This window comes from Bufo gargarizans, chromosome 2 (genome assembly GCF_014858855.1).
Source record: "Bufo gargarizans isolate SCDJY-AF-19 chromosome 2, ASM1485885v1, whole genome shotgun sequence".
NCBI lineage: Eukaryota > Metazoa > Chordata > Amphibia > Anura > Bufonidae > Bufo > Bufo gargarizans.
The window spans coordinates 215,213,805-215,225,821 of record NC_058081.1 but is presented as its reverse complement, the minus strand read 5'-3'; the positions used below and the strand labels follow the sequence as shown (position 1 = coordinate 215,225,821).

At 38.7% G+C, this 12,017-nt stretch overlaps 1 protein-coding gene across 1 annotated transcript in view; it reads left to right on the top strand.

Moving 5' to 3' along the window:
- Window positions 1–12,017, top strand: part of PLXNA4 (plexin A4) — a 756,456-nt gene that overhangs the window by 497,054 nt on the left and 247,385 nt on the right. The gene's annotated exons all lie outside the window — the stretch shown is intronic.

The window sequence follows — 12,017 nt, the reverse complement described above, 5'->3', positions numbered from 1 at the left end:
AGAAGTACTCCATGCTTTTCGGTGTATGTGTATGTGTTGTGGATGAAGTCTGGGATTTGCATAATTCTGTATGAACAGTACAATATCTGGTTATTCACGCTCCCGTGGCTAATGTTTGACTTTAGCTGAGCAATCCTAAATTAGTGGAGAATGTAAAGCTTATTATATTTCAAAAACATGAAAAATGGGACATATTATACAGCACTTAACAACATTATGTACTAGAACCAAACCCCTTTACACCCAAGGCTTGAATTACTGTATAAACAGGAATAATATTTCTGAAGAATAATTCCATGGATATTATGAGAACAGCTCACAATGTAAGAAAGTAGGACACTAACAGGTTTATCCGAGAACCTAGTATGCCAACTTTCTTTTTTTTCAATAACGAACTGGTAATTACTTACCTGACAGATCCCATGCCCCCGCTCTCGTTCTTCTTGCCAGACTCTGTTTACCTTGCTGCAACGGTGATATTGCATCAACAACATGTGACAGCTGCAGCCAATCACTGGCTTCTTTGGGTGCACTGCTGAGGCCAATAATTGGCTACAGCGTTGACGTATTTTTGATGTAATGTCACCACTGCAGCCTGGTAAACAGAGCTTCGGACTGGGATCTGACAGGTAAGTTTTTGTTGAATCTTTATTGCAGGCTGTTCTTGAGGTTTCTCTGGCTTCCTCCTCAAAGTAATTGCATATATTAAGTATATATATATATATATATATATATATATATATAAATTTGAGAAAGGCTCTGTGTTCGAGCCGAAACGTTGCCTGTGCCACTGTGGCTGAATAAATCATGATTTTCTTTTTGAAAGTGCTGTCCGTTTCCGTCTACATTTTTGGGTAAGCAGTTACAACCTAGAACATAGCACCCATTGTGAATTGGTGCTGCCATATAGTTTCCTTTTTATATGTATATATATATATATATATATGTATAGTACATTTATATATACCAGTAATATTTGAAATGACCACCACAATTGCATTAAAAAGGTATTTAGGGGTGATTTTTGTATAAACACTGAAACTGGTCAGGAAATCTGGTCTGCAGCTTTTTGAATCTTCCAGTAATATTCCATGTTTAAAATATGCCCTTGTGTTTAAGCTGGCAGGGTCTATATTACTTCTTTGTCACTTCTTATTGTCGATTGTCATTTTGAAACCAGCGAGAGGTCACTGTATCCTAAAGGTTTATGGCAGTAACAAAAGGACTGTGTGTGCATTGATATTAATGGCCTGAGCGGGCCTCATTCTTCTGATTCTGCAGGAAGTACCCTTGTGTCTTCTTACTATATTGTTTGCCAACAATATTATTCTCCCCTCCACACTTTAGTGTTCAAACACCTTAGTAATAAAGAAATATCTGATCCCTTATACAGGCACTGAAATCACAAACCTGTCACAGCCTAGACATAAGATTAAGGAAGCAATATGGTGTGAGTTGAGATAAAATGGTTTTCCTCTTGAGCTAATAGTCAACTGAGAAAGAGAAGCAGTCATTTTTGTAAATACCCATGGACTCCTTTTGAGTCTGAAAATTGTAGGATTGTTAACCATGTAATCGACACATTACATTTCTGATATGTTGGTGTTAGGGATTTGTCTCACTAGCAAAGGAAACAACAGAAATATGTTATCTATTGTAAGATGTGACCTCAGCTATCTTGTAAAAAGTTGACCACAAATCATAGATTAAAAAAGTAGCTACCTCCTTCCCATAACTGAATCCGGTGTACGGAACCCGTAGTGCAGTGCAGGTAGCCTGGACACCTCCCATGTGCTGTTTTACATGCTCTTTTCGCCTATCCTTGTAGCATTGCTTCTAAGATAGAATGCCATTATTTTCTTCTATTGATTTAATATGGAATCTAGCAGAAAAGGACCTTCGGCATGTTTTTTTTTAATTATTATTATTTTGAAGACTATGGACACCTTTTGGGGGAATTTTTTTTCACTGCATCTTCAGCCTGTTGCTTTTCCCTCTCACTAAATTCCATCAGAGAGCTACTCTGATGCCTTGATCTGCACCCTAATTCCCTAACAGCTCATAAACACTCATTTAACCTGAATTCTTCTCATACTGATTTTAGCTTAATTCGGTTTTAAGGAGCTATGAAGTCATGAGTGAAGAGATAAGACCTACATTTCCAGTCATCAGAGCAGCTCTCTGATGGAATTCAATGAAGGGAATAGTCTTCAAATTCATTGAAAGTGAAGGCTATAGAAGTCAATCTTTGTAAAGTTTTAATGAAGACCAATTTTACTAATGCTTTTTGCCTAAGATAATTAAAATGCAATAATAATAATAATAATAAGCAATTGCCCCCGAAGATATCTAGGAGTGCCAGGTTTCCTCAGTAAAGTTAGTTTGCTGGTGCTTTTGGTGTGTTTATTTCTGGGCTTGAATCTTTAAAGAAATAGTGGGAAGGGTAGAGAGGGCCTGGTATTTCCATTCCTTCCAGTAAGGGTTCGTGTAAGCAGTTTTTTTTAAAGCTTAGGTGAAACTACTAGACTAACTCCTGGGCTTTCCAGAGTCTAAACTAGAAGGGAATAGTTTTTTACCACGTCACCTCTTCCCAGGCCAAATTAGCCAAATTGGCAACATCAGAAGTGAAGAATTGTATCCATCAATTGTATTCTCTGCCTAAAACCATAAGCTCTACTGTATGAACTTTAAAACCAATATATCTATTAACACAGGAACATTGTGAATTCAGAATTTTTATGTGTTTCAAACCAATCACATGGTCCTTCTTCATCTTGGCTATGATTAAGGACCACGAGCGTGGTGTGAAATGTATAAGTATCCTGAACCATGTACCCGTACTGATGGATAGTAAAGATTACTCAATGATGCGTATGGTATTATGAAGAGGATAAGAGTGCTGGATACATTTCTTCAACTTTGGTATATAGAATCTGTAGTAAGTTAGAGACTGGTGCAGAGTCAGAAATGCCAAACAGAGCTGGTATGGGAAGCCTGATCAATCGAAGACTGCACCATTAGGCTAGGGCTACACACAACGTGAATCACATCTAAGGCTCCATTCAGATGTCCATAGTGCATTGCGGATCCGCAATACACCTAGCCTGCACCCCCATAGACATGCCTATTCTTGTCTGCAAGAATAGGACATCCTCTATTTTCTTGCGGAGCTAGGAACCGGAAGATCAGGGCCGCACTCCGGAAATGCGGATGCGTAGTGTGCTCTCCACATCTCTTCCGGCCCCATAGAGAATGAATGGGTCCGCACCCGTTCCGGATAATTCCTGAACGGATGCGGACCCATTCTATGGACATCCGAATGGAGCGTAATGATTGTCAATGGAGTCGCATGACTGTGACTTTGATGCGATAATTGAAAAAAACACTGTAGAACTTCTGCACGTAAGTCACACATAGGTTTTCTACCAAAGACTACAATGCATTTCGTCACACGTCGCAGTGTAGCCCCAGCATGACACTTATGTGTAGGTGAGGGGAAATGATTTCTTATGTTTAGTGAAAGCCCATATGCAGAGGTGTTGGTTATGTTATTTGCTATATATATATATATATATATATATATATATATATATAACAGTATAAAACACACACATGTTCCATTCCCTGCTTCAAAACATTGCCTCTACATTTATATCTATAAATTTTGAGTTATACTTTTACAACCCTGGAAGATTGTTCATTCTCAAACATTTGGCGAGGTGGGATTAGTGCTACAATGTAACATTTGCAGGTGCACATTCACCCTCATTACACTGCACAGTAATCATTAATTTTGCTAAACTTATTAACTTCAGTCACCATAAAGTCAAGAGTGTGAAATGCTGACATTTCAGCTCTGAATTTTACAACTTTTACTCCCCTAAATCTGGTCATTAAACTCGTGAGTAATAACATTTTATAGTCACATAGTATCTTTTTTATTTGTATTTGAAGGGGGCGGAATATAAAGTTGTTTAGGCGATATTTATTTTTTATTCTACAGTATGAGACACAGCACATAACTTATATAATTCATAGCATTAAACATTAAAAAAAACGTGCTGGGTTATAGCAATAGTCGAAACTTCACATTCCATAAAATGCCCCTATCTGTACTTTTGAAGAATCTTTTGAAAAGCTGGGTTAAATGTTACAGCAGTTTTTCATCATCACACTCACTGATTTTATATGATCCCTGTAAGGCTTCATATACCTTGCATGGTAATAATCTGCTTTTTCTTACTATGTGAAACTGCGTAGCAATTTTAATGCCTCAATTTTGTCTTTTAAAATCTATGACAAATTGCTGACATAGAACATGCTGCAATTTGGACTGAAATAAAAGGGTTAGTGGTCAACATACCGATACTGGCCTGACTACATAGAAATCTGAATGTTTAAATTACCCTGGTCCTGTTTTCACTCTCCAGTGATCAGTAGGAGAAAGGATCATTTATTCATTTTCATTATTCATGCCAGTGTAAACCATGCCGCGATTTGTGTACGTAATTGTGGATCATAACGCCATTTACACAAAACTTTTCTGTATAGGGTCACTGCCACACGGTCAGGTTTCCATGCAGTTTTGGAAGCCAAAATCAGGAGTGGATCATAAAAGGAGAAAATATATAAAGAACAGAGAAGACTTCTCCTTTAAAAAAAAGGAGAAGTCTTATCTGTTCTTTATATATTTTCTCCTTTTATGATCCACTCCTGGTTTTGGCTTCCAAAACTGCATCAGTAAACCTGACGGCATGGACGTACCCTAAAATCTAAGCTTTTGCAGAAATCTATTCTAGGCAACAACAGTCTAAAATGGCCAGTTATCCTCTTCTATGAGCATCTCAGTTACAGGTAAAACTGCAGAGCAAGTACAGATAGCTTATAGTTTACGTATAGCCTTTAAGTAAATACGATGAATAGGTGGCTTGGTGGGAGTCTCCTGTTAACATTCTCATACACGTTGGTCCAAGCAATACTTTTGTGGGACAGAATATTAAAGAAATCCAGACGCAGAGATCCATAAGATAGCTATATTTGCAAGCTGCAACACTACACTGTACCTATTTAAAGAGCTTTGTGAAGATCTACACTTTCCTCTTCTGTATGATTTGAGGGCTGATCTGGAAAGACATTATACGGAGGAGTGTTACAAATGATGTGTCAGTGCCCCCTCCGGTCAGCACACAAGACATTCATGCAGAGCCAGAATTCTCACATTTCTGGAGATGGTCTGCAGGCGCCCTCATTATTTGTAACATTTGTGCACAGTAAGGGGCTGCCTGAAATCAGGAGCCAAGTATTTGGCTGTATAACGTGTTCTTTGGAAAATTATTGCAAACCTTAAATTGTTACAAATAATTTTGAGATAATAGCATAATCGCTCGACGCAGGCCAACTCTTTATTGTCCAATGCTTAATGGTACAACAGGAAACACAGCTATCTGCATTAATGAGAGATAAGTAGGAGCTGTATAATAGCTATGCAGTTGCCCGAAAAACAAGATTGAAAAGTGCTGCCTGTTGACATTCCTGTGTGGTATACATCAAGCTTATTAAAATGTGCCTTCTAAAAATAAAAAGAATGTAAAACATTTTCTACAAAATACACACCAAACTGCCCCTGTGCTTATATGCTAATATGAGCATATTATGTGCAACTTATTAGCAATCCTAGGGTTACATTATTACACTTTTCATGTTACTTTTCTATAAACGCCTCGTTGTTGTAGGTCCAGAGCAATCTCTTCACTGATGGCAAATATTAGGTTTTCTGCCTTGGCCCTTTATCTAAATTCCCTAGCCAAGAATATAATGGCTTGTTGGTGCTTCACTAGTACCAAGCTTTGACTACTAGCCTAGCCTGGCCGTGCGGAGCCAAACGGATACAATGTAAGTCAATGGGGATGGATCCTTTTCAAGTTGACACAATATGGCTCAATTTCAAACGGATCCGTCCCCCATTGACTTTCAATGTAAAGTCTGGATGGATCCGTCTGACTAACTTTCACACTTAGAATTTTTTCTTAAATATAATGCAGACGGATCCGTTCTGAACAGATCCCATCGTCGGCATTATAGGAATGTTCCCTCCGAACGCAAGTGTGAAAGTAGCCTTAATCTATATTCCCTAATAGGGCATATGACTATCATAGAGAGGGATCTCCCTCTTGAGACTTTCTATGTGTCAGAATGGAGAGCCACTTGTATTACAATCAGATGAATCACTGCCATGTAATGCTATGTTTTGCTACAGGGGCTTCCCCCAGCAAAACCATGTGTAACCATTCACCTTAGTCATATTAGTATGTGAGAAAGAGATAATTTCAAGAGTTTTTTAACCAGATAGGGACCACATGGAAAACCTATAATAGGTAGGATTGTGGAAATTAAAAGACCACTTTGAATAAAAGTATAGCGGAAAGTGTGGTATATGGGAAAAATAAATTCTATTAATTGTAATTGTAGTCACTGATGACTTTTTCACTAGATAGAAAGATAGATAGATAGTAAACTTCAATATAGATAGGTAATTTACTGCTGCTGTTAAGGAAATATGTTATCTGAAAGCAGCAAAGCAGCCCCAAACCATGATGCCCCCACCACCATACTTCACAGTTGGGATGAGGTTTTGATGTTGGTGTGCTGTGCCTCTTTTTCTCCACACATAGTGTTGTGTGTTTCTTCCAAACAACTCAACTTTGGTTTCATCTGTCCACAGAATATTTTGAAAGTACTGCTGTGGAACATCCAGGTGCTCTTGTGCAAACTGTAAATGTGCAGCAATGTTTGTTTTGGACAGCAGTGGCTTCCTCTGTGGTATCCTCCCATGAAATCCATTCTTGTTTAGTGTTTTACGTATCGTAGATTTGCTAACAGGGATGTTAGCATATGCCAGAGACTTTTGTAAGTCTTTAGCTGACACCTCAGGATTCTTCTTCACCTCATTGAGCAGTCTGTGCTGTGCTCTTGCAGTCATCTTTACAGGACGGCCACTCCTAGGGAGAGTAGCAGCAGTGCTGAACTTTCTCCATTTATAGACCATTAGTCTTACCGTGGATGGATGAACAGCAAGGCTTTTGGAGATACTTTTATAACCCTTTCCAGATTTATGCAAGTCAACATTTCTTAATCGCAGGTCTTCTGAGAGCTCTTTTGTGCGAGGCATCATTCACATCAGGCAATGCTTCTTGCTGATTGGACTCCAGTTGGCTGACACCTCACAATAATTAGCTCTTGGAGATGTCATTAGTCTAGGGGTTCACAAACTTTTTGCACCTGCACTGTGAATGTTTACATGGTGTGTTCAATACAAACATGGTTACATTTAATTATTTGTGTGCTATTAGTTTAACCACTTAAGGACCACAGGTTTATACCCCCCTAGTGACCAGGCCCTTTTTTTACAAATCGGCACTTCACAACTTTAACGGTTTATTGCTCGGTCATGCAACTTGGCACCCAAATGAATTTTACCTCCTTTTCTTCTCACAAATACAGCTTTATTTTGGTGGTAGATGACTGCTGCCGACATTTTTCATTTTTCTGATATTAATCAAAATAGACCGCAATTTTCTCAAAAAAGTGTATTTTTAACTTTTTCAGGTAAAATTGTTCAAATATACAGTACAGCCCAAAAGTTTGGACACACCTTCTCATTCAAAGAGTTTTCTTTATTTTCATGACTATGAAAATTGTAGATTCACACTGAAGGCATCAAAACTATGAATTAACACATGTGGAATTATATTCATAACAAACAAGTGTGAAACAACTGAAAATATGTCATATTCTAGGTTCTTCAAAGTAGCCATCTTTTGCTTTGATTACTGCTTTGCACACTCTTGGCATTCTCTTGATGGGCTTTAAGAGGTAGTCCCCTGAAATGGTTTTCACTTCACAGGTGTGCCCTGTCAGGTTTAATAAGTGGGATTTCATGCCTTATAAATGGGGTTGGGACCATCAGTTGTGTTGAGGAGAAGTCAGGTGGATACACAGCTGATAGTCCTACTGAATAGACTGTTAGAATTTGTATTATGACAAGAAAAAAGCAGCTAAGTAAAGAAAAACGAGTGGCCATCATTACTTTAAGAAATGAAGGTCAGTCAGTCAGCCGAAAAATTGGGAAAACTTTGAAAGTAAGGGCTATTTGACCATGAAGGAGAGTGATGGGGTGCTGCACCAGATGACCTGGCCTCCACAGTCACCGGACCTGAACCCAATCGAGATGGTTTGGGGTGAGCTGGACCTCAGAGTGAAGGCAAAAAAGCCAACAAGTGCTAAGCATCTCTGGGAACTCCTTCAAGACTGTTAGGAGACCATTTTAGAGGACTACCTCTTGAAGCTCATCAAGAGAATGCCAAGAGTGTGCAAAGCAGTAATCAAAGCAAAAGGTGGCTACTTTGAAGAACCTAGAATATGACATATTTTCAGTTGTTTCACACTTGTTTGTTATGTATATAATTCCACATGTGTTAATTCATAGTTTTGATGCCTTCATTGTCATGAAAATAAAGAAAACTCTTTGAATGAGAAGGCGTGTCCAAACTTTTGGTCTGTACTGTAATTACATTTCTATACAAGTTTGTGTCAGAATTGTGTCAGTGCTACTTGTCTTTGACAAAAAATAAATCCAATAGGTGTATATTTATTGGTTTGCGCAAAAGTTATAGCGTTTACAACTATGGTACAAAAATGTGAATTTCCGCATTTTGAAGCAGCTCTGACAGATCCACCCCATGACAGTGTCAATCAAGTTCTTTTCTGTCAGGTGAGTGCCTAATTTTTGGGGCCTGTACTGGCCTACAGTAAAATTTGTATCCAGTGACCGCCTAATGTACCTACAGCCGCATAATCACAAGTTCTTTTCTGTCAGGTAAATGCCTAATTTTTGGGGCCTGTACTGGCCTCCAGTAACATTTTTAGCCAGTGATCGCCTAATGTACCTCCAGCCACATAATCACAAGGTTTTTTTTGTCAGTTGAATGCCTAATTGTTGGGGCCTGTACTCCACTGGCCTACAGCAAAATTTTTATCCAGTGACTGCCTAATGTACCTCCAGCCACATCATCACAAGTTCTTTTCTGTCAGGTGAATGCCTAATTTTTGTGGCCTGTTCTGGCCGACGGTTAAATTTGTGTCCAGTGACCGCCTAATATACCTGCACCCACATCATCACTTGTTCTTTTCTGTCAGGTGAATGCCTAATTTTTGGGGCCTATACTGGCCTACAGTAAAATTTGTATCCAGTGACCGCCTAATGTACCTACAGCCGCATAATCACAAGTTCTTTTCTGTCAGGTGAATTTTTGGGTCCTGTACTCCCGTGGCCTAATATAAAAATTTTCAAGGCTCCAGCAGGGCAGATTTTTGAGTTTCCCTTTAAGACGCATACAAATGGCCCCTGATTTAAATACATATTTTTTGTGGGAATTTTTGCCAATGATCCCCCTCTGGTATATCACTGTCCATGTTGTGGGACTATTTGTGCACTTCTAGTCAGTATTTGGTGGCTGCAAATATGACATGAAGGTTTTTTCAGTTTCGCATGCCATTAAAGTGAATGGAGCCTGCCGCGACCATCCTGGTCGACGTTCGTCGATCACTATTGATAATATGTTATTAAAGTGTCCCATAAAAGATATGTTATGAAAAGCTGGCGTAAAAATTCTAACTTTACATTTTTATTAAACATATCTAAACATACATTATCAATATCGTGTGTGGGTATTTATCATTTAATGCACTAGATAGTCTTTATTATGGATTTCTCACTTCTTTTTTTATTTTTGGTTTATTTCTTGTAAAGAAGAGTTCCAGGATGAAACATTCGTCTCTATTTCTTGAAGCAATTTTTTTAAATAAATAAAATAAACATTGCCATTAGCATAGATTAATTGACCAGGGATTTCTAATGAGTTCTGCATTTGAGGAGGCATATACCAATAATGCATTCCTCTGACTTTCTACTAATTAAATCATATCTGATTGGTAGAATTTCAGTGGGTGTCTCTGCTGTGCCAAGCTCCCTCTTCTCTTTGAAAGATCTGATGAGAGCGGTTTTGTTTTCACGGCTAATAGCTCCCCTGCTGCACTATCGGCATCTGTCTCGGTTTGCAAGAGTTTTATACACTTAACCCAGTACAGTGGATGCATTGCCTCTGAGAATTACCATTAAGAACTCTTGCATATTTATAAAATACAGCAAAAGATGTTTTTTTCTACATCTAGATGCTGGTGGAAAAAGTCACTTGTGTGCAGCTTTCTGTTGCTCCAGTGTCTTAAAGCTTGCAGTAGCTATACCAAATAAAGTCCTTGGATTTTTTCTCATGTCTTCAAATTGCCATGCAAAGCTGCCTATATCATGGCCACATTTTAGCATCCATATTATGGCTGCAATTACCAGACTTCCCAATGTTCTCTCTGCACTGAACTTAGGCCTTTTTCACACGGGCGTAGCGGGAAAAGGTGCGGGTGCGTTGTGGGAACATGCACGATTTTTCAGCTTGAGTGCAAAACATTGTAATGCATTTTGCACGCGCGTGAGAAAAATCGGCATGTTTTGTACCCAAACCTGAACTTCTTCACAGAAGTTCGGGCTTGGGATCGGTGTTCTGTAGATTGTATTATTTTCCCTTATAACATGGTTAATTCCCGTATTGAGATCCGGCGGAGAATCTCAATATTGCAATTAAACGGATCCGTTTTCATTTTGCACATCAGGATGCATCCATTCCGTCACGATACGGTTATGTGAAATCAAAATAGAAAAGCGGATCCGTCACTACATACATTGAAAGTCAGTGGGTGACAGATCATTTTTTTTTAGGCTCCTAAAAAACCTGATCCGTCACCATTGACTTACATTGGTTTCAGTGTCGCATTTGTTTTTTTTCTGGACACAAAACCGCAGCTGGCAGATTTTTTTTGACCGGTTACAAAACGCAATGCTGCCGGAACAGAAGACATCCTGATGCATCCTGAATGGATCTCTTTCCATACATAATGCATGGAGACAAAACACATCCATTTTTTCTGGTATTGAGATCCTGTGCTGGATCTCAATACTGGAAAACAATGCAAGTGGGAAAGTAGCCTCAGATAGCCATGGGCAATTTCTCCAACAGGGTTCCCAGGAGTCTTGGGGATTCTTAAGCCCTAATCAGGGGTTTTCTAGAACACAGCAACAAGTCCAGTCACCTTTATAGCAGAAAACTGACTTTAACCTGCTCAAAGATCCAGTAAATATATCTGAACCAAATTATAGCACCCGACCGTAAACCAAACTTTCTTGAGGCAGGAATAGCATTGGTTCCCCAAGAGTGAAACATTTGCCAAGGGTTGCTCTGTGGAAAAATGTGGGAATCACTTACATATGGTAATAGGGACTCTAAAATGTGGTGGCATTAACATCCAGATATGTAGTGATTATCTATACTAGACTGGTGTAATGATGAGGATGAAATGAAATGTTAAAAAATTAGCAGTCTACAAATAATTACCAGCATTAAATCTATATATAAAAAATGACTCAAGCTTTTTACGAATGTAATAATTGAATTCACATTAGATGTAAAATGTGATTTCAGCTTGGTTGCTATAATAAAGAGAAAATTATGCAACATATTCATTGCTGTTGAGCAGCTCTCATTGCCCATGGTGCATCCTTGTGTAACCAATATTGAATAACATATGTGACTACTGATTAGGACAAATCGTGTATTTTTTAGGCATAGGTATGGATATAGGCAATGTTATTTTGACTGTCTTAAAGGCAGCCAGTGACCAGGAAGTCCACTTTTAAGCTAGGCACAATGCCTTTTAGGGCTAGATCAGCTGAATGTAATGATAGCTTTCAATTAGCGATCTGTTGCTTCATTCTGGAGAAAATTTACTTTTAATCTATGTGCAGATGAGGAATTAAGTTCACTGAGGGCGGACTCAAACTACTTCTTCACTCACTCTACTTAATGGTCAGGACCAGGTTCCCCTATAGTCATCATGCCTGGCCTGTCAAG